Raw genomic sequence first — 21476 nt, forward strand, 5'->3', positions numbered from 1 at the left:
TTTGAGTTCACTCAAATACACTTAAATAACAGCGCAGAGACACAGAGAACGAAGGGGAAGTGAGACGCAAAGAGTGCCACTCGCACAAGCTGTTATTACAGACTGGAGCACCCTGTCATAAATACTCATAATTAGATGCTTCCAGAGCCCTAATAATTTTACCATGTAACACAAAGTATCTTGAGTGGCAGAGTCACTTTCCTCTTTATTTACAGCTGAAGTGAGCCTGTAGTTTCTGTTTCTGTATATAAGCGGCTAATGGAAGGGTTGGCTAGTACAGTAGCTTGGCTGGTGACACCCTGTATGATTTCCCCTTTCAGCGGTGTCGTCTGAGCAAGCCCTGCGTTCGTGTTTTCACATGTAAACGCCACTCTGTTCCACTCCAGCGCCTCAGGCCTCTTTTATGAGCCTATGAAAATTTCAGCTGCCTTTTTGACTTGAAGAAGAAAAAAAAGTGCTGCAAAAACGCTTGCTTTTTTTAGGCCAAAGGACCTTCATCAAATATCATTCAACTTAAAAACGGGGCTTTCATACCAGTTTATACCTGTTTGCAAGTATGCAAGATGTAAGTTCATTTCTCAGATCTTGCTGGCCAGGAAGCCCACATTAAATGTTAAGAGCATGTTGGTATGTTAGCATAGTGCCTTTGTAGCTTTCATCCAGCATGTCTTTGTGAAGCTTTAGCTGAAGCAGTCCAGGAGTTCCCCCGGCTCCCACATCAAAGCTTCTGGCATCTTCTGTCCAGCCACAGTCCTGCTAGCCTGTACAGTGCATTAGCTCAGAGCAAATGTAGCATGTTTGGAGCGCCACACAATAATGCTAGCAGAATAGTGGCAATGTTCACGTTTTGTTACTACACAAAAAGACAACAATTCTAATAAAAACAAAAGAAGATTAAGGAGGAAACAACAAAAAAACATATTTCAGGTCAGAATTTTGTACTCAATTTTGGGGCTGAAAGAGTTTAAAAATGGTAGTGCAGCCATTTTCTACACTTGCATGTATTTGTGTGCCTTAACTAAACAACGATAAGTGCGCATACACCAGGATTTTGTCCACTGATTGGCGAGTCCACCGGGTGGTCATACTCAAGATCTCCGCCTCAGTTTTTTTACTATGCAAAGAAAAATGCTGATTAAACAATAGGGAAACAACAAAAACAGAAACATTAATTCAGAAGTTTACAGAAGAAGGAGGTTGTAGTGTGCATGTCCCAAACATGAGTTTCAGAGTATACTCAGAAACATTCGAACGCAATGCGGGATGCAATGATGAATAAAAAACAAAGCATACCCCAGAGATGTTTCCTTTGTCACGGAAGATCTAACTTCATATGTTACCGTTTAGCCTTTGAGTTGTTCAGCTTGTCCATTTCTTTCCTCCTGTGGTAACTTGACTAGGCCAGAATCGTTCCTTGTCCTCTTTCATATCAGTGTGGGTGCAACACTGTATCTCAGAGGCCATCGAGCTTGGAGAGAACATTAAACCAGTGCTGGTCATCTTGCTCTTCGGCAAGCATGTCTTTGTGCCCTTAAAGCAGGGTTGCAGCTGAATGGCTTGCTACAAGAATACAGTACATAATGGGATACTCCAAATAAACAGCACTTGATGTCTACCTGAAGCCACGGAAAATGGCACAATAATCTGGTATTGACTGAGGCTCAGCACATTCTTCACAATCATTCACAATGCCAGAGCAAGAGGTATCCTCTCGAAAACCATTGTATTGTGTAAGGCAGTGGTTCTCAGAATTTTAAGCAAGCAACCCCTAATGTAAGAACGACAAGACCCCACAGCATACACTAACAATAAACAAAACAAATTGGTTTAAGCCATTCATAATGTTTTAACTATATTTGCTATGGATCAAATTCATTTTGGCTTACCTTTCAATGGGTTGGGTGTACTTTTGGGGAGCTCAAAAGCTTCATCCGTGGCCTGATGGTGGATACAGCTACTCGCAGATCATTTTCAACATCAAGACGTTTTCGGTATTTATTTTTTATGTACGTAGCAGTGGAAAAATTAAAAAGGAAGCAGTTCATCAGTTGCTGCACTGGATAACTATCTGTATTCATCTGCTGGAATAAAGTTTTTAATGTTCGATCACTGAACCATTAGACTTTGGAGTGAGACAGCAATGATTCGTGCTGTGGGCCCATCTTGGCTAGTAGTTTATCCTATCAATTTATGTATTTTGCAATATCATGTACACGGCGAGCGAGAGCAGGACAGTCATAAGCTCATTGGTCCCAGTAATATTACAAAGGTCTTGATACGAGCTTGGATTGAATTTTTTGTCATTCCGAATCCAGCTTGCATTCACACAGCAAGCTCTCTGACAGTCTGATGGCAATATTCTGGAATCCGGTGCAAATCTAGTTTACCGTATGTAAAGGGCTGAAGTCATTGTTGGAAATGATTTAAGAACATTTTGTTATCTGGAACCCAACATTAGAAAATGTTTATGTAACATTAAAAAAAAGCTTATTGATACACTGAACAACATTTGGCTACTTCCATAGAAGGTTGAGTGACTTCAGCCTTTTAAAGTGGTAAACAGAAGACAGCATTCAACAACAATTCAGACTCAGTGTTCCACAGAATTCAATCCAGCATTTGTCTCTGTGTCCCGGCTAATGATCTCCTTTGTGAATTCATACATGACAAGAAGAGTGCAGACCCAACCAATAAAACACGATACAGTACACAAACGACTTCCTTACAGTCTAGAGGGACGTGATTGCAAACCAAGTGGACGTCTGAGATCTTACATTTCTTTGGAAACCTACAGTAAACAGTTCAGAAATGTTCAACTTTAAATGAGGGTTTCATGTTATTTGGCTGTGCAAAAACCACAATGCAAATGTATTTATGATTCCCTATGACCAACTCTGAATCTGTCAGTAGGTTGCATCGGATGAGTCTTTTTAATCTTGCCGTCACCTACAGGTTTCCTGTGTAGCCTCTGGCAGCTTTGCAGTCATGTGATTTAATGTGGACTCTGTCTCATGGGCAGGCCAGGGAGTTGTACAGTTATGATTTCTGAACACACTCACATTATAATCAGTGTAAGGCTTACTTTAGCCCCTAATCCTTAAGTGGATAAGCTAAGCTTTAATTAGGCTAATCAGCAGTATAATTAGCTCCAATTACATTTTATTGGCCAGATAACAACATATCTTTAAGTGGGCTTAAACAGCACTGCAAAAAGAATGCAGTGGCATCTTCACAATCTTTTCACAACCCCTCTCTCTCTATATCTGCTAAAGTGCATTCTTTTTGTTTAAAAGCTATGCCTTTTTGTCAGTTTGCTGTGATGCTGTCAAACTCGCGGACCAGGTTTGTGCTTGAGTTTACCGTGGATCACCTTGACAATCAGGAGGTTCACTCATGTGCCATGACTTGACAGCGTGTCAGCAGTTTGGTCACTTAGTTCATTAAACCTAGCGAGATGTGCATTGGTGCATTGAGGGTGAACCCAATCCCGGCCTGACAGCAAGATGGTAGGTCTCCAACTTTTAAGTGATTCTGGAGGATTCCGGAGACACAAACTGCTTTTGTTTTTCTTGCTTGCACATTGTGACTTCTGGGAATTATAGCGTCTCTTTCTCAAAAACCACTGAATGAATGTGTGTTTAACCTTTTGAGGCTTACTGTGGGAAGAATACATCTATGCACAGCTTCACTGAGAAAAAATTATGAAATTCATAAAACACCGTCTATTCTTTCTTCGTGTTTGGTTACACCATCATCATATAATAAAATCAGTGTGTGCAGTGTTTGTCCTTGTAGAAAACTAGGATGAGCAGCAGGACAGGATCTTGTCAGTTCTTTATTGGTCACTGCCAAGACAATGAGAGCTGACACCACTGACTTCCTCTGATAATTTCAAACATGTCGTAAGTTGACTTTGGGTCGGTAGAGCCATTAACTCAGCAAGGAGTTGAGTCGCTGCGGGTGTTAACACCCACCTGCTGAAAGACTTGGGCTCTGTTCCAATTAACTTTTTTATGCCCTTTCCTGGCTAACTTCCCTCCGTTTTGCAGACTCGAATGTACGTCACTGCTTACGATGCTGCAGTACCCATTACTGGTGGAAATGCCCTAATGATGCCCTAATAAACGCTATTTTAAATTTTGTTGTCTATGTTGTTATTTTTTTTGGCCTGTATGCATGCCGTTGTATAAAATATATTATTAGAATCTATAATATATATTATATCTCTAATTAATTCATATGTCATATACTAGATTTATGTAGCGTGGAGTAAATTTAAGTGTGATCTGCTGTGTCGTGTCACGGTCGTGTTGCATTGTGGTGTATGGAGCTGACTAAAGTGTACATAAGAATATGCTCACTCTGTCAATCAGCGTCGAGGGGTCAAGGTTGTCCATAAAAACAAAGTGGAACATACAGTTAAAATGGCAGTGAGGATCCCCTCAGTGGGAAGTCCCACCACTGACTCTTGAAATCTACAGAAAAACTGTATTGTGTGACACCTGCTTTATATGGACACTTTATGCAAGCTGGTCAATATTCTAATAAGCAAGAAAAAAGTAGCACACAGGAATACTGAGGAGTACAGACACACACACACACACACACACACACACAAAAACATTGCTGAACCTTTATAAATTAATGTGTACCACAAAAAAAAAAAAATTTATGAGTTATATAAGGCAGAAATTGCTCTTTGAGGTAACGATTGCAGGTTACCACTTTTTACAGTATACATATGCTTACACGTAAAGCTGCTATATTTAATCTTCACTTCATCAATTTAAATATTATTTTCAAATCAAAATCAGGCCAGGTTTGCTACACTCAAAAAGCATTATTGTTGGATAGATGCATCTGTAGTGTGTTGTCAAACATAAACAACCAGTTTGGCATCCGAGGGTACAATGGTAACATCTGGAAACTATATCTGATATCTCGTCCCTTTCACCTGGGGCACAACAACCTGATGCACAGGGTGTGTAACACAAAATTTGTAAAACCAGCCAAACAAATCTGTGTTTACATACTGGACAGGGATTAGGTTGTTCACATTTTAAGTAGCTGTCGTATGCTTTAACATAAGGCAGATCTACCGCAGAGCCTGAGCTCAAGTAGTCTGCTTGAGTTTAAAGCCCCCCTCCTTTATTCTGTGTGAGTGTGTGGTTCTGTTTGAAACAACTTCAGCAGGCTCCAACACTGGTTATAATAATGTTACAGGGAAGTATCACATAGCAAGTAGCACGGACCAATCATTTACCCTAGACTTTCACAGAAGTTCCAACACTTTTTCCACTAAACCAACAGACAAGGAGTTAGAACTCATCCCCAAGAGATGAACAGATGTCTGCTAGTGTGTACGCATTCGAGTGCACACAAACATGCTATTTCGACTTGGCTTATGCCTTTTTTACAGTTGCGACCACCATCTGGACGGCCCCGAACACATCCCAGACCCCTCTTTTCTCTCTTTCCCTCATCCTGCCTTCCTGCAGTTCATATTTCAGTTTGCTCCCAGGAGCTCGCAGGTCTGTGCCAGACGGAAATTTGCTGAGGTTGCAGGAGCCCCTCGGAGGCCACACAGAGGAGGGACAGGCCGGGAACAATCAAGCCCAGTGCTCCTGCCTCTTCGGCAGCCTGTAAGGCTGCTCGGGTCCTCAGGGTGCCCGGTGCCTTTCTCTCACCCTCGCTCCCCTCGTGCCCCATCCCTCTCTCTCTCTTCCCTCTTTCACGCTCGCGCTGTTTCTCCAGCGTAACGGCCCTCCTCTGTCTACTCCCCGGGGGTGGACCGAGAGGCCATTCAGTCATTCGTTGTCCATCAGATGTGTTTACTCTTTCCGTGACAGCCAACACATCTGGAGCGCATATTCAGGTTATTCCAGTGCCACTAGACACATTCCATGAGATCATTTCAGATGTTGTTATGGCGATCTTCTCTCCTCGCTGTACGACAGGGAAGGGAGGTGAGGGTATGGGGTACGAATGCGAAAACTGAAGCTACTATTGCTTGGGGGGGGGGATTGGGGTAAGTAATTACAGATCCCATCGCCCTCCCGGAACATCAGCCTTAAGCTGTAACAAAGTGCTGCAGTGAAATTCTTCCTGGTTCCTTCGCTCTCTCTTTTTATCTCTTTTCTCTTTTTCTCGTTCTGTCTTTTCTTTTTTTTCTAATCCATCAGCGCATTTCAGGTCCTGGCCTCTCCCCCTGAACATTCCTGTGCCTGTGTGTGACTGTGACGGCTGTCATCAGGCAGGAATGTCCAGCTCTCCCACCTCGTCCACCATGCTCTTGGGTGAAGCCCCCTCCCGACCCTCCTCCTCCGAAACGCTCGCCTTCAGAAAATGTGTTCCTGCAGATGTTGTCCATTCAGTGCATACCTTTGATTGGCTGGCTTCCACAACAAGCAGAGTAATTTGCAGATATTCAGTGGCTTGTTTTTGAGCTCGAGAGTGTGCAAGCTATTTTATCTTCTATTGCTTTTACCAGTAAAAGGGAACATTTACTTTGCCATTTGTCGGACACATAACTCCACACAAATGAGTTGACGAAAATGTTTTCTTCTGTTGTTCAGAGAAGAAAAATACCTTTTTGTCAAAAAATATCCTGCCCATTAATAACGTATTTGTTCTGCCCTGATAGAAATGGTATGTGCTCAGTTTGAAGTCTAATATTCTCGTGACTCCAAGGGCAAAATATGATTTCTACATGTGAGTCACGACATCTGCAGTTTTCTAATGGCCTTAATTACCATTGCCCAATCAAGCCATATTTGTCCAACATGAAATGATCCAGGTTTTTTTCTTTCTTTCTTGACTACATTCGGCCAGACTTACTGGACTTTATACATTGATATTTTGCAAAAACCAAGGTTACCCATGCGATTTAATCACTCTCTTCCAGAGTCAGACCTCTCCCAGGTCTCCTCTAAGTCTTCTTTGGTACCATTGTCCCATGGTACTCTTCTGCATAGCTGAGCTGCAAGCTACACAAAGCCTGTGACCCCCCACCTCCACACTTTTCCAGCAATCCATCACTCCCCGTGTTTTTCCTTCTGTACCAGTACAGTTTTTGTGGTTGGGGAGAGCTGTGTGTGATATATTCAGGGCAATGGTGTTCATTTCAACAACACCCATAAAGCCAAGACATAATATTGTACATGGCTTTGTTCCCCAGTCTCTCTTTTTGACCTTAATAAATTATGTAGATTAGAAAAGTAGAAACACATTGTGCTGATAAGAGGTCTGATGCATCTGGACGGGGGGAGTGGCGGTAGTGAGAGCCCGGACGATTGGGGGGGGGGGGTCAAAGAAAGACATGAGCCTGTTTAGTCACACTTTCTCTTCAGTCATGGCCCCATATGTTAAGAAGTGAAGAATAACAGAGGTGTCCCACTTGGAAGAGACTTTGTAGGCCACTGCCAAAAGAAAGATGATTGTCTTTGGTGGGAGAGTAAAACAGGGCCCTCGTATGGTAAGGAAAAAGCCAAAGATGTTACGGGGTGGACCGTTAGTGCTAAACTATTAGGGAGCGGAAAGCCTTTGTCTGCAGAAGCTGTTGTGTTGCGACACAAATGAGAGACTGTGGTGGAATGTGTGTGTTGGAGCATGTGTGATGTACAGTGTCTGATATTTATTCAAGAGGGACTCTTGGAGTTTCAAGTGCTGGACACGAGATACTGTTCCCTCCCCCTGTGAGCACTCTTTTCTTTCTTTGGAAGTGTTTCAAGACCACCTGAATCACCATTATACACGCAAAGGGGCCAAGCATCAAAACCGTTATAAACTTTTCTCATAACGAATGACATCGAAAACCCTCGGCTCTCTTTTGGGGAATTTTCACTTCTGCATTGTCAGTGCTGACTGTGAGAGCTCTCTTTAAACTGACACTCATAGTGAGAGAAAAAACACAGGGCTATTACGATTAGGGTGTGACAAGGTTTAACTCGGAGTCTCACATGTGTTCTTCTCCCTCCCGACCTCCTCTGAGACACAACTCGGCAGGACAATGGGATCGTTTTCTGTCTTAAGAGACTTTCAAAGGCCAATGGTGAGAGGGAAGCATTTGGAAGAAAAGTGAAAGCACTTTTCTTCCTCAAGTAGGATGTTGTGTGATCTAAGAAATCAGTCGACCCTGCAGTAAAACTCAACAAACTGTCAATTAAAAGGCTCTAATGGTACAGCACTATTCCCAGCAGTTCCGGCACCGAGAGCTCTCCGGTTCCTCTGGGGAGTTAGTTAGGTGACAGAACTGCAACATGTTTACCAATCAGCAGCAGTGCTCATGGTTCCTAATGAGAGAGAGAATGGAAAGAAAAAAAGCAAGAGATTGAGAGCGAGTCACTGTGAGTCATCTCATTCGTGCTTCATCTCATCCACATGTGTGTGGGGGCGACATACCTGTCTACACAGATGGATATCTCTGACTCGCTGTGGAGGCGCGACTTTGGAAACTCTTGGCAGGTCTAGTAGGGGAAGTCCCCTGGACGACGGATGAGGCAGCGTCTTTGGGGCCTTTTCAAAGGCCGGAGTTTAGAAAGGGAGAGGACATGATGAAGAGATCAGGAAATGCTCCATTTGCATTCCTTAGAACTCTGATGTGATTTCTCATGTGGAAGTTTAACAAATTAACAGAGAGAATGAGAGATGGGACTACTATGGGAGGCTTGTATTTGTTTCTAAAAACTGGTGTTCGTACACGATTTTTAAATTGCTGAAAAAAAAAAAAAATCATTCTGATGCCCTCAGCCAAGGTGATCATGTGTTTGAGCCAAAACTCTGAGAATTTCCCTGCATGGCAAACAGTATTCTTTGGAGCTGATATGTGCCAAAGACAAAAGAGTATTTTTGGGATTGTGTAGCGTTCCCTCGGTTGAAGGGCTCTCTGTGTGAGGTTTGTTTTGGTTAGTGTCCTCACTGCCCTTCCACATACCAGCTGCTGCGATACACCTCTGAGCCCGGTGCAGGGAACACAGAGGGCTCCTACCACGGGTCACTTTATTAATGTGCTCCCTCTCTTGTCTGACATTATTAACCACATCTTGTCTGTACAGGAGACATTCCTGAGAAGAGCCCCCTAACCTGACATTGTCACCATTTGAATTATTGCCTCATCTTCCCGATTTGATGTCTTGAGCAGGAATGTGTGCTGGGGGGTTGGGGGTTAGTGTGCCAGCCGAGCAGTCCACTTCTGTCCGCCGTCTTTCCTCTCTTTTGTTTTTTTTTGGTTTGTCAGATAAGGCTTGTAGTATTTTTTTTTTATCATAAAATGATTACTAATTTACAACACTGTGTTTTGTTGTATTTAAAAATGAAATGTTTCTTTAATGGTTAAACAATAACCCCATTAAAATAGCAAGAAAAATAAATAAATAAGGAAAACAGATGGAAACTTTGTACCACTATGAAATGGCCCCAAGAAAATTTCTTATAAATAACTGATGCATTTATGCACTTGGAGCTTGATAACAAAATCTAAAATTGAGTAAATCATTATCAGTGGTTCTTCAAAAGTATTTCTATAAAATAAAAAACACTGTACTGAACTTCTCACCGATGTCATTTGGAACAGCTTAACTTGGCACTTATTACCCTTCCTAGAAAACATTCCTGTGTTTGGAGAAGAAAAATAAATACAATTCATACTTGTGCTTTTTTTCATTTTTCCTATCACGGTAAACATGAACAAATATGATGTTATGATTGATGCCACTATGCCAATGTAAAAATACAAAAGTAAAAAGTTAATTGAAAACCCCAAATAGAAATTACAAGTACAACTACAATGTAGTTCAACACTGCCATGTAGCAAAATTCATATTTGACCAAACCTATATTTAAAAAATTGATGATCAGTTATGAGCATCTCAATAATGCACACTAATGAAATAAACACTAGACAAGTCAAGGCCAGAAAACAAGCTTAAGCCTTTTTTTCTGTTTCTCAGTAGGAAAGAGTGCATAGTCTGGATAATAAGAGAGATGAAACTCTTACTCAAGTCTTCGTGGATAGAGTGGAAGGAGGGGGCATTAGAGGAAGCAGCGACTGGTTTACATGTATCACTAGATTGTAGGCAGTGAGAAATCTATTCCACAGGGCTGTGCTGCTCAGAGACACACAGCTGCAGGGGATTAGTGACCCTGAGCGAGTCCAGAAGCAGGAATGCACCAGCCCCCTCTTAAAGACGCCACCGGAGGAAGAGCTTTGCACTCGTTCAAGCACACACACACACACACACACTCGTGTATACTGAACACTCGAATACCATCACTGTCACATTATTTGTTTTGCATTTCTTCAGAATTACCCAACAACCTGCGAGGAATGTCCATCCATTTCTCAGCAGTTGTAGAATTATTGATCCTTCCTGGTTTACCACAACCGAATCTCACTCGCCTCAGCTCATTTTTAAATATAAAATACATTTAAGCTCATGAAATGTATCTGAGTCAAAGCCATGGCATTCATTTTTTAGTTATTATTAATATTACTATTATTAATAAATTGTATTCTCGATCTTGGACACATTTGCTCATATTTATTTCTAATAACATAGTTTGTAACAATATTTTATAATTTCATAGAACAATAATAATATTTCAACAACAGAAAAAGCCACAGCCATTCAGTTTAACATTTGTGAGAATAGTGTAAATAATGTTTCTGGTGTCAGTTTTTCAGAACCACATGAAGCCAACGAGAAGCCAAAGAATGCCTTGTAAAGAACTGGTCTTTTTATCTTTATTGTGGGCACTCTCATGTGTCACTGACTTATATTTCTTTGTAAATGTGAAGCTGGAAAATCATCTTGTGATAGCTCGATCTGTGGTCACCAGTAGCATCTCAGCTGTGTGTTTTGGTGAGGACTGTTTATCTGAACAAGGCAAACGCCTGACTTATTCATACCAATTTGTCAAGGCATTGTTTGTTTCTCAGACTCAATGCATCTTTGGCTCAAATATCTGGAAGCACAGCTAGGAACGGCTTCAATATGTTTGATCCGTGTCCCTGTATCTGTCCATCACGTGTCGCGCGTCCTGATTGCTTGAAGTACAGAGCGTTCTACATTGAAGGTGACACGATTGTCACAAATCGGCCCTTATCCATATCTTCCTCCAATCGTGTCTTCTACAACGTCCTCTTGTGTTGTCCCGGCTGACAGATGTGAGAGGAGAGGCACTCATTTCCTCCTAACGTGTTCAGCGGGGCCTTATTGATGCTCTGAAAGGCCAGAGTTTGGCGTCGCTGTAGTGTTAGCGTGGCACTAGCTGTCACTCAAACGTGTATGTCAGGTCTGCAACTCAATTACCTTTACGCTCCTGCTCTTAACTCACTTCCACCCACTTGAGTCGCAATGCGCTAAAAGGATGCGTTAACCATGCAAGCCCGTCATTAGAGCCTCATATGCCCACAGCCCCTCACTAGCTCCACCGGACAGCTCTGGAAGCATTGAATGTCAGAGTAAAATATGCATAATTTGCAGCCATTTTTTCCGCATGCCATTTTGCTCGCTTTCGCGGAACACCGCCCCGTCTCTCTGTGCTCTTTTGATGCTGTTTTCTGGGTAGGACACAGTGTCTTTGATTGGTTCGTGAGTGACTCACCCTCTTCAGTTCCCTCCTAACTTTAGTCACCCGGTCTTACAAGCTCAGACACCTAGTGAGGGAAGTTCTAGAGAGGGTGGAGGCCAGGACAGGAGGTTTTGACACACAAGCCTTTCATGTCCTCCGTCCTGGACCCCAGATATGGCGGTCGATTCTTCCAGCACAGATGATATCAAAGGGCCGTTTGGCATGGAGCTGATTTTATGAAAAGAGCTTTAATTGCAGACAGACATCTGCTTTTATTCAATCAGCTTTATTGGCTTGAGTCACATTTACTCCACTGCCAGCACTTTGTTGCTCATTAAAAAAGCGAAATAAAACAAGCACTCGAACGAGCCATACACATGTAAATAAATACGAGGGCTGTTACCGTGCATTCATGCGCACTTACACAATAAGATCATTCAAAAGTCCTGAACGCTGAATAATGCAGACGATAACAAGAGCCATAAAAGTGTGCGCAGTGATATTTATAGTGGTAATAACGATGGAGAAATGTAATTTGAGGGTCAGTGGGGGCTCCGTTTGACCGTGGACAGGGTCTTCGCGGCCTCCTCGGCAGGAGCACGCCGTGAGCATATTGTTCCAGTCCAACATCTGCATTGTTTAATTCGCTGTTTGAGCTCCAAATGATTTGGTGCGAAACCAGGGGAGATGCAAATGCAAGCACACCTCTAAAGGTGGTTTTACAGGAGATTAAACGTTGCAAATCATTTTCTGAAACTATAATTGAAGCACTGAGTTCATGGAGCGCTCCTAACCGAACACACTTCATTATCTCCCAGTGTGGATTCATAATGGACTCGACGTCCCATCATCCTCTAGCGAGCCGCATACGGGATTGAATAAAAGAACGTGTGACAAAGATCATCCCAGGTGTCCCTGCTCTCTGGCTGGAGTCACTAACACCGAAGGATATCAAGCTCGGGATGAGTGAAAGAAGCAGGGAAAACAAATATGATAGAAGTGTTTGTTGTTATAAATGAAAAATACAAATCCTCAGAACTGGTTGTGGTTCTAGCAATCTAAAGGTCTAGTTCACCATGTTTCTTCAAGCCAATTATACTTTCATTCATAATAGGAAGACAAAATAAATTTTTAATATTTTCTCATTCAAAGTCCACACCAAACCTTTGCTTATGAATAAGAACAAAAAGACATTGTAAAAGTAATCTGTCAAATCAGACAGTGTTACTCAATTTTTCTGTAGAGACACGAATGCTTTATATGATGAACATATGATACATGTGCAATATGAATAAATTAAATCTGTTCACCATACTTGGATTATATTGCTTGATACATTATGTTTTCAATGAAACATCAACACACTGGCTCCATGGACTTTGATTGGAGGGACAGAGATTTCTCAAGTTTCCAGAGTCTTATGGGCTGAGTATTGATGGAGTGCACTGACCCTTCAAGAGATCTGATGCAGAGAGAAGAGATGAGAGTGAAGCTGTGTCTAACCAGGACTGTGACAGTGTGTACGCCCATGAGATGACTCTGTTGTTCTGGGATTCTTTTTCATTTTGAACTTTTAGAAATTTAAGAAAGGTCATGTCACAAAGATCAACCCGTGGTTTCTCAAGTTAAAAAAACTTTGGGGAGGTTCTTATACTAGGGATTTTGACAAAAGAAAAAAGGAAGTTTAAACTCCAGGAAGCACCTCTTTCACTGCTGTAAAAGATTTAGCCGAAGTCCTCAACTGCTGAGCCATGAGCCAACATTTACTTGTTTTTTCTTGCATTTTCACATTCATACGCATGCCTTCACAAAGTTCAGGGTGTCACCGTGAGCCAGTTAAGTATACAGGAGCTGAGACGGAATACAAATCAGAGCAAAATTAAAATGGTAGATAGAAGAGTTAGGGAAATTAAAGAAAACGCCTTGAGTGAATAGAGATCAAAGGTTATAGAGAGAGTGGAAAAGGTAAAAAAAACCATACAGAAAAATAAAAAGGCTACTAGAGAGAAAGAGAAAAAGAGCGGTTGGGCGGCACCCCTGGCGTGCACAGCACTGGTGTTTCTGCCCAACACCTCCACATGTCTGATCCTCATTCCATCCTCCCAAAACACAGCAGCTCAGCCACTCCTGCAAACCACGGGAAATCTGTGCAGAGAGACAAATCTGGGAGGAGGGACTGCCAATGTGTGTGTGCTTTTGTGAGTTTAAGGGCATGTTTACTTGCCTCTCCCAGACAACTTGGGGCAAGAAGGAGGGGAGGGCAAAAGGGGCAAAACTTGGCCTTTCTCTCTCTCTGTCTCTTTGTATGTCCCTCTCCCTCTCTCTCTCTCCTTTACCGATTGTCACCAGGAGAACAGAAAACATTCTCAGGGATTTCCTGCCATTCAAAACAAAAAGCAGGACCCCCCTTTCCCTATCGCTCCCCCGTCAGCATGTTAACTCAGTTGAGCGCGAGTGCTGATGGGCTCTTTCCAGGTCAGGGGCGGAAAAAGGCTCCTGAACCCTCCTGATTGCTTGTGCTGCTGCGTGTTGTTCCATAGCATGCCGCTTACTCACCTCCAGTCGCACACAGAGAAAGAGAAACGCATAGGAAAACAATAACCTGTGTGAGGCTCCGGAGGGTCACACTTCCCTTCGTGCTCGGAGACGGTGTCTTCAGTGGTTCTGCTGCCTGGATCGGTGTATACTAACAGGTTTGAGAACGTGTACAGAAGTGCAAACACATTCTGTGCAGCTGAGTGTGCGAATGCGTGCCTTAACTCATTACACTGCATAGAGTGTGCCAGTACTAATTTGACACATGCCTTTACAACATGAGCTAAGAACACTTACACTATTGGCAGATCATTTAATTAAGTGCTAAAAGCTCGCTTGAGTTTGGTTTCACATTTAGGTCAACACTCTTTGTCCTGTTAACTTTGTGTTTTATATTAATTCATCAAAAAAAAAAAAAAAAGAAAGAATTGAATTAATCCCTTGGGGGACAAAATGTAAAATCTTTACAAATGTTTCATACTTCTTTTTTTTAATTATTATTAAATTTACAAAACTCTTGAAAATAATTAATTTAATCTAATGTTTTATCATAGTTTCCTGGAAAACAAGTGTAAAAAAAATGGTGGGAAAAAAAAGATAATTGTATCTTTTTTTTTATCTTTTATCCTAAAACTAATACAATTACATGCACTACTGAAAGCATGTACTGAAAAAAAAAAAAAACCACAAAAAAACCTTACAAATAATAATAATAATTCTACCTCGGTAAGTGATTTAAGAAATCACGTTTATTTTTTCAAAATTGAAAAGCATGAAACCCACATTTCTAAGAACTTGGCACATGATTTTTGTCTTTTGTTTAGAGTGGAATCTATTAAACTATCATTAACCAGTTCATCAATCGTTACAGTAAGTTGTTGTTTTAAGTCAACGATGCAATAATAACAATAATAAAACAGCTAAAGGTTGTTGTCTATTTGACCCTGCAGATGTCCAGTTTTCTGGACAGCAGGTGGCATTGTGAGAGGTCTGGTCTGGTCCGGTCTGGCCTGGTCTTATGACAGTGAGCACAGACTGTGTAACTTCAAGTGAAGGCCGCCCAATTATCCCCAATCAGACTCTTAACTGCTGCGGTCTGGGGGTGGGGTGCGGAGCTCCCTGAAGGGCTTAGCCTTCATTACAGGGCAGCACATCCTGCACATTAACTTTCTATCCGCCTCCTTCTGCTCGCTCTCCTCTGTTTCTACTCTCATGCCCCTTGCCTTGCCTTCCTTGCGTGGTGTGCAATGATACGGCCAACAATCAGACACACAAACCTAAAGCACATGGCGAAGGCCGCTGAGCTATGTTCTGGTAACAACACACACAGAAAACAGTGTATTGACTGCAGAACGATGTCACATGGGCCAAAGGTAGGAGGACAAGAAGTGTGTGCGCCTGCGCTTACAGATGATGGGATGTGTCCCTCTACCTCTCCTCCAGAGACGGCGGAGACAGATTGGAGCAGAAATCAGCTCAGGTAATTTTCCAGTAGAGAGACAGTGATTACTGCATGCCTCTCCTGCGGCCCACAGGAAGTTTCCTCTTCACTGGCTTAATGTGTTTGTGTGTGTGTGTGTATGTGTGTGTGTGTGTTTAGAGGAGGGCATCTAATGCTCGCAGCGGTCTTCAGTCACCAGCTGATTGGCTGTGGGCCTCGGTGGGCGAGTAGCAGATCTGAGCAGAAACCTTCCCCACACACACTGCACAAAACACACTTATCAGCAGTGGCACGGAGAGAGCCGAGAGGATCTGAGGATGACTAAGGCTAGATTAGCGGAGCTGAGAGTGTCTCTGGAGTGGGGGATGATGGGAAGGTGTGGTGCTCGTAGGTGTGTTGTTCTTGTCAGGACAGGAGCTGCATCAGGGTCTGTGTCAGAGCTGTGACACGCTGCTCCGAGAACATTCAGTCAGAACCCGAGGACCAGCCGCGCTTCAGAACGCATTTACTCTATCTATCTTATAAGAAACAAATGTAAGCTAATTTTAGGAAACCTTTGTTTAAGTAGAACAGTTTTTAATGCATTAAACCGTCTGGGCCTCTTCGGTCAGGTTTGACTGAAATATTTTACATTTAGCAATTTGACTCTGTTCTGCATTCGTCCCAGCTGTGAATTTCTATGAAAGGGATTCATGATATAAGTTGAGTATCAGTAGACTTTAATGTTGAACGGCTCATGTCGACTGAAGCTGATCTTCTCTCTACTCACCTCGCTGCCGAAGGCACCCAAATGTCTCCACATGTTGGAAACTGAGTCAAACCACATCAATCAGGAGACTCATTCCTGCTCCACCTCTTTTTTTCTTACACCTTGTCTGCTCTTTTCTTCTGTGTGCATTTGTTTCTTCTTGTCACTGGGAAATAACTCCTGTAGATGGCAACTGATTCATACAGTATATACACTAACAGACACAAGTTTGAGATCAGGAAGATCTGTTTCTGAAAGAAGTCTCTTCTGCTCGTCAATGCTGCATTTATTTCATTCAAAATATGGTAAAAAAAGTGAAATATTATTAAAATGTAAAACAGCTGTTTTCTGTGTGAATATCTGTATTTTCAGCATCATTCCTCCATTCTTCAGTGTCACATGATCTTCAGAAATCAGAATAATATGATGATTTGCTGCTCGAGAAACATTTCTGATTATCATCAGTGTTGAACACAGTTGTGCTGCTCAATATTTCTGTTTTTCAGGATTCACAGATGAACAGAAAGTTCACAAGAACAGCATTTATTTGAAACAGAAATCTTTTGTAACAATGTTTTTACAGTCACTTTTTATCACACAAAAATATCTGACAGCACAACTATGTTCAACACTGATAATAATAATAATAAATATTTCATGAGAAGCGAATCAGCATATTAGAATGATTTTTGAAAATCATGTGACACTGAAGACTGGAGGAATGATGCAGAAAATACAGATATTCAGACAGAAAACTGGTTTTAAACTGTAATAATGTTTCACTGTTTTTACTGTATTTTGGATCAATAAATTCAATCTTGATGAGCAGAGGAGACTTCTTTCAGAAACATTAAAAATCGTACAGACACAACTTTTGACCGGCAGTGTACTTGAGCGTTTACTTGAGACAGAATTCCTTCTCAGTAAGATGTGTTTTGGTGTCTCGTCTCTTTCATTAGCCACAAACCCTCCTTCAATCTCAGGTGCTTATCAGTCATGTATAGATCACAGAAGGGCACACCACACACATGCACACACCCCGTCCTATCGTAATGCATTATTATTATTATTATTATTATTATCTGCTGAGTCTCGGCTCTGTAAAATGAGTTTTCCTGAACTCCATTAAAAGCAGTGCTTGTCGTTCCCCCGGGTCAGATTTGCATGCGCCGCTGCAATGCACCTCAAATGGAAGATGTCCTTCCTCTGCAGTCCTCCCCCAGCCTCATCTGGGACAATAAGTGGACATATGACATCTCACAGAGACCCTGGTTCTCTCTGCTGTCGTCCCCAGCCGCTCCTGGACCGGTCATCAGTGGAGGGGAAGAAGATTGCCAATGACACCAGCAAATCAGCAGTAAATAGCGGGTAATTTGATTGACATCTGGAAGGCTGTCACGGGCCCGAGTGGACTGGCAAGCAGTTAGTTGAGTACAGAAAATGTGGCTTTCCAAGTAAATCACTTTTTGTCCAGTGGGGCCTGTAACAGATTATAATTGCATGTCTTTCCCATCAGTGCAGTTTCTCCATTACTGTGTGCAGCGGCATCTTATCGAAAAGCAGCTTGTCCCTTAAAAATTCACATGCTGTCACAGGTCAGATGATAAATGCCTAAACATGAGACACATTTCAGAATTCATTATAGCGTATGTGCTGTTTTCCATTACAGTCCTTTCACAGTTTGAAATGAACAGAAAAAGGTTAAAGAGTAAATCCTCTGAGTGGAGAAGAGTTTGAGCTGTCGAGGCGGTCATAGCCAAAGTTGTGCTTGTTTAAAAACAGAAAGAAACAAGCACTTCCTGCACAACATCTTTTTATTTACTTGCAGTTTCCACAAGTATTGTTTAACACAATATGACACATTTGCCGTTAAGAGACTGTGATATCAATGTTATACATCAACGAGTTTATAATTCACATGCTTTAAAGAGTGCGTTGTGCTAAAGTGGCATGGTGTTCCTCAGGGTGGATTCAGAAAAGACCCCTTCATTCATTGCTTAAAGTGAAAGTAATTTTTTTCTGTGTTAAAATTCTTTCTCCAGTCCAAGTTTAATGTCCAGAGTTTTTTTCCCTGTGAAGTGTAAACGCTGCATCTCTGTTTGTTTAAGTTAGGAAGGATTTGATCCCGATTCTTTTTATTTTAGCTGAGAGCATAGTGACACATATCTCTAGCCGAATAAAATCAGCTCACATCACAGGAAAATAATTTTATACCTTAACAAAATTGATTTTCCATAATGATTTTTTGTTTTTGTTTTTTTAACAGTGCAAATCATTTTGGCAGAGACTTTTTCTTTATTACTGCTTTGCATTAGTTTGCAAGTGGTGCAAGGCTTTATGTGTTTTTATTAAAACAACAACAACACTAAAGTGTAAATCATAATTGTTTTTCTTTAAAGACACTTTCATTGTGTTCCTTGGCAAATTAGTGACTACAAACTAAAGCAAATCTAATTTAAATACAGTGATAATAATAAATACAAATATGAAAACATGACAAACTTTAGTCCACAATATACTGTAGCTGCTATCTGTAATGAGTCGGTGCAGCAGGATCTATAAGCAGAAGGCACTTTTATTAACAATCAGCCAAAATAACAAATAAACAAAAGTATCACAGCCAACTAAACATAAACGAGGACAGACCAAGAACAACTCAAACTGAGGCCTACTCTATTCTCATCGATGGCTGGCCAGTTCATGACGGTCAGAAGCAGCGGTTCTCTGTCAGAAGTCAATAATAACCTAAGTTGTCACCAGTAGATGTACAAAGAGCAAATCTGCAGTTCTAATGGAAATTATTTCAATGCACATGAAAACTCACATACAGAGTATAGTAATGAAAACATTCGGGGCTCAGCCCAACCCTAGCACAGGTGAACATAATCAATTAACCAATTAGTAACCTAGGAAACAAGCTAGAGGCGGGAAAATAAAAACCAGGAAACCAGGTCAAATCAAACACATGCCAGCGTCGAAAGAGCCATGTGAAAGACAGCAGATCACCAAACGATCCCCTCCTCTCACGAGCATCTGACATCAGCAACACACTGCGTTTCTCTTTCAACTGAAGCTGCTCTTGAGGTTATTGCTAATATTGGCCAGTCTGAAAGACACTGTTATACTTTACTTCTTAACCAGCTGCCAGTGTAAAATGTCTAATAATAAGCTATCCCCCTCTAGAAACTGTTATATCATAGTGATCATCAATAGCAATTATGTTAAAACTTTGATGTAAGATGGATATTTACAAAATAAATCTACAAATAATATAAAATGTCAATTTCTGAATTTTAGAAAAATATTTGATAAATCTGTATTCTATATAGCTGTTTAGTTCCAGCTGTCCTCTCAAGCTTTCCTGGCATCAGTGGCAAATATTTCACCATATAAATGTGTTTTTCATGGTTCAGTTTAAGAATGATCTCGGTGGAGGGTCGAGGCCCAGAAACTACACACAGATCAAACTCTAATCAATTCTGTTTTTGTTTTTTTGTTTCTTCTCCCTACACTCCTTTATACTGTATGTTCCTGCATGGCTCTAAAATAACCCAAATATGTATTTTTCTAATATTTACATCAAGCATCCCTCATGTTGTAGGATTCATGTGAAAGTCCCAGAGAGCTTCTAGTGTTTAATATTCACACTGTTGTTTCTTCTCTCTCCTCCTGCCATGTGCTCCTGATCCCGGCTCTTCCCTCTGCTGTCACACTCTTTAAGGTAAGTGTCTGTTCTCTCTCCCTGCAGGCAGGTAAGTGACAGAGTCTTCCAGAGCAGGTTAACACACAAGTGTTGAGGAAGTGTGTGATGTGAGATTGTGCCAGCAGCAGTGCCCTAGGCGAGCAGGTGCAACACTCTGGGCAATTAAACGCTTGTGTAACATAAGTCAATTCAGCTGCACATGCAATGTCACGTCTAAGCGGTGTATGCGCTGTGTGTGTGTGTGTGTGTGTGTGGAAGAAAGAGACTGTATGGGCATGACGGAATATGATCACTGTTTGTTGTAATTGACAGTAACTGAGCTGAGTTTAATAAGGGTCAAGTGTGAATGGTCCTCTAGTTATGTCATGTTTAAATGAGTCCCAGAGGAGAAGTGTGCACTTTTGTCTCCCTTTTCTTGCCTCGTCTCCCTCGCAGTTTCATTCAGACTTTTGGAATGACAAATAAAGTCTAGATTTATGTTGTTACTAATTGCTGACCCGAGAGCATAAAAGTCAAGTAAAGTGAACACATTTCTATGCACTACAGTTCACCAAGAATCTGTATAGGATTCTCCATTTTCTCTTCTGGAGATACTGGAGATGCACCTTGTGATTTAGGATGGGCATGCAATTTAAACCGCTGCATTTTAGCAATTTTGCACAGTAACTTAATCCACTTATTAATTCATATTCATGTCTTCAACAATAACACAGAGGAGCGTAATGATTTATATCAAACTTTAAACATTCAGTCAGGGAGTGCATCCTTGTTTTGAGATATTGTTGCATATGACGCTGTTAAGATCATCTCATCATGTGTTAGTAACTCACTGTAGGTGAAAAACAGGAGATGTGAGGTTCAGTGTCGTTTTACTGATGCTGATGCTTAAAATAGTGTGTCAGTCGAGTGACGATGCAAGAGAAACGTCATCTTTTCAAGGCACTGAAAATTAGTCAACATTTGAATTTAAATGAATTTTTCTCCCTAAAGAATGGGATATGATTTGGATCATTTTGGCATTATTGTAAGTAATATTTAGCTTACAGCCTTCTTTTCTTTGATGGGAAACATGCACTAGGTAGTGCACTACACTAAACACTGTGCTCTTCCTGAGTGTGTGAAGTGTTCACTCATCGTCACATAAATCTCAGCAACTCTGTTTGTGAAAGTGAAAGTATCTGTTTAGGTTTCACTTAATGAATTTATGAGCATTTTTACATGCTATTTGGATAAGGCTGATTTTGCTATACTTTGTGCTTTGTACCTTTTGTACCTTAGCTTTTTTGGCCATTCTGAACAGGCAAATGACATCGGAGACCGGTCTTTGAAAGATTTTCTTTTTGTCCTGGACATGAGTATATATGTCGTCGTTATTTGTGGCAATTATATGTGGCAATCTTCCTCATCCCTGGAAGGTTGTAAGTCTGCATAACCTGAATGCAGAACATGCATCTGTCTCCATAAATAACGGCAGAAGG

This window comes from Carassius auratus, chromosome 1 (assembly GCF_003368295.1).
Source record: "Carassius auratus strain Wakin chromosome 1, ASM336829v1, whole genome shotgun sequence".
Classification (NCBI taxonomy): Eukaryota; Metazoa; Chordata; class Actinopteri; order Cypriniformes; family Cyprinidae; genus Carassius; species Carassius auratus.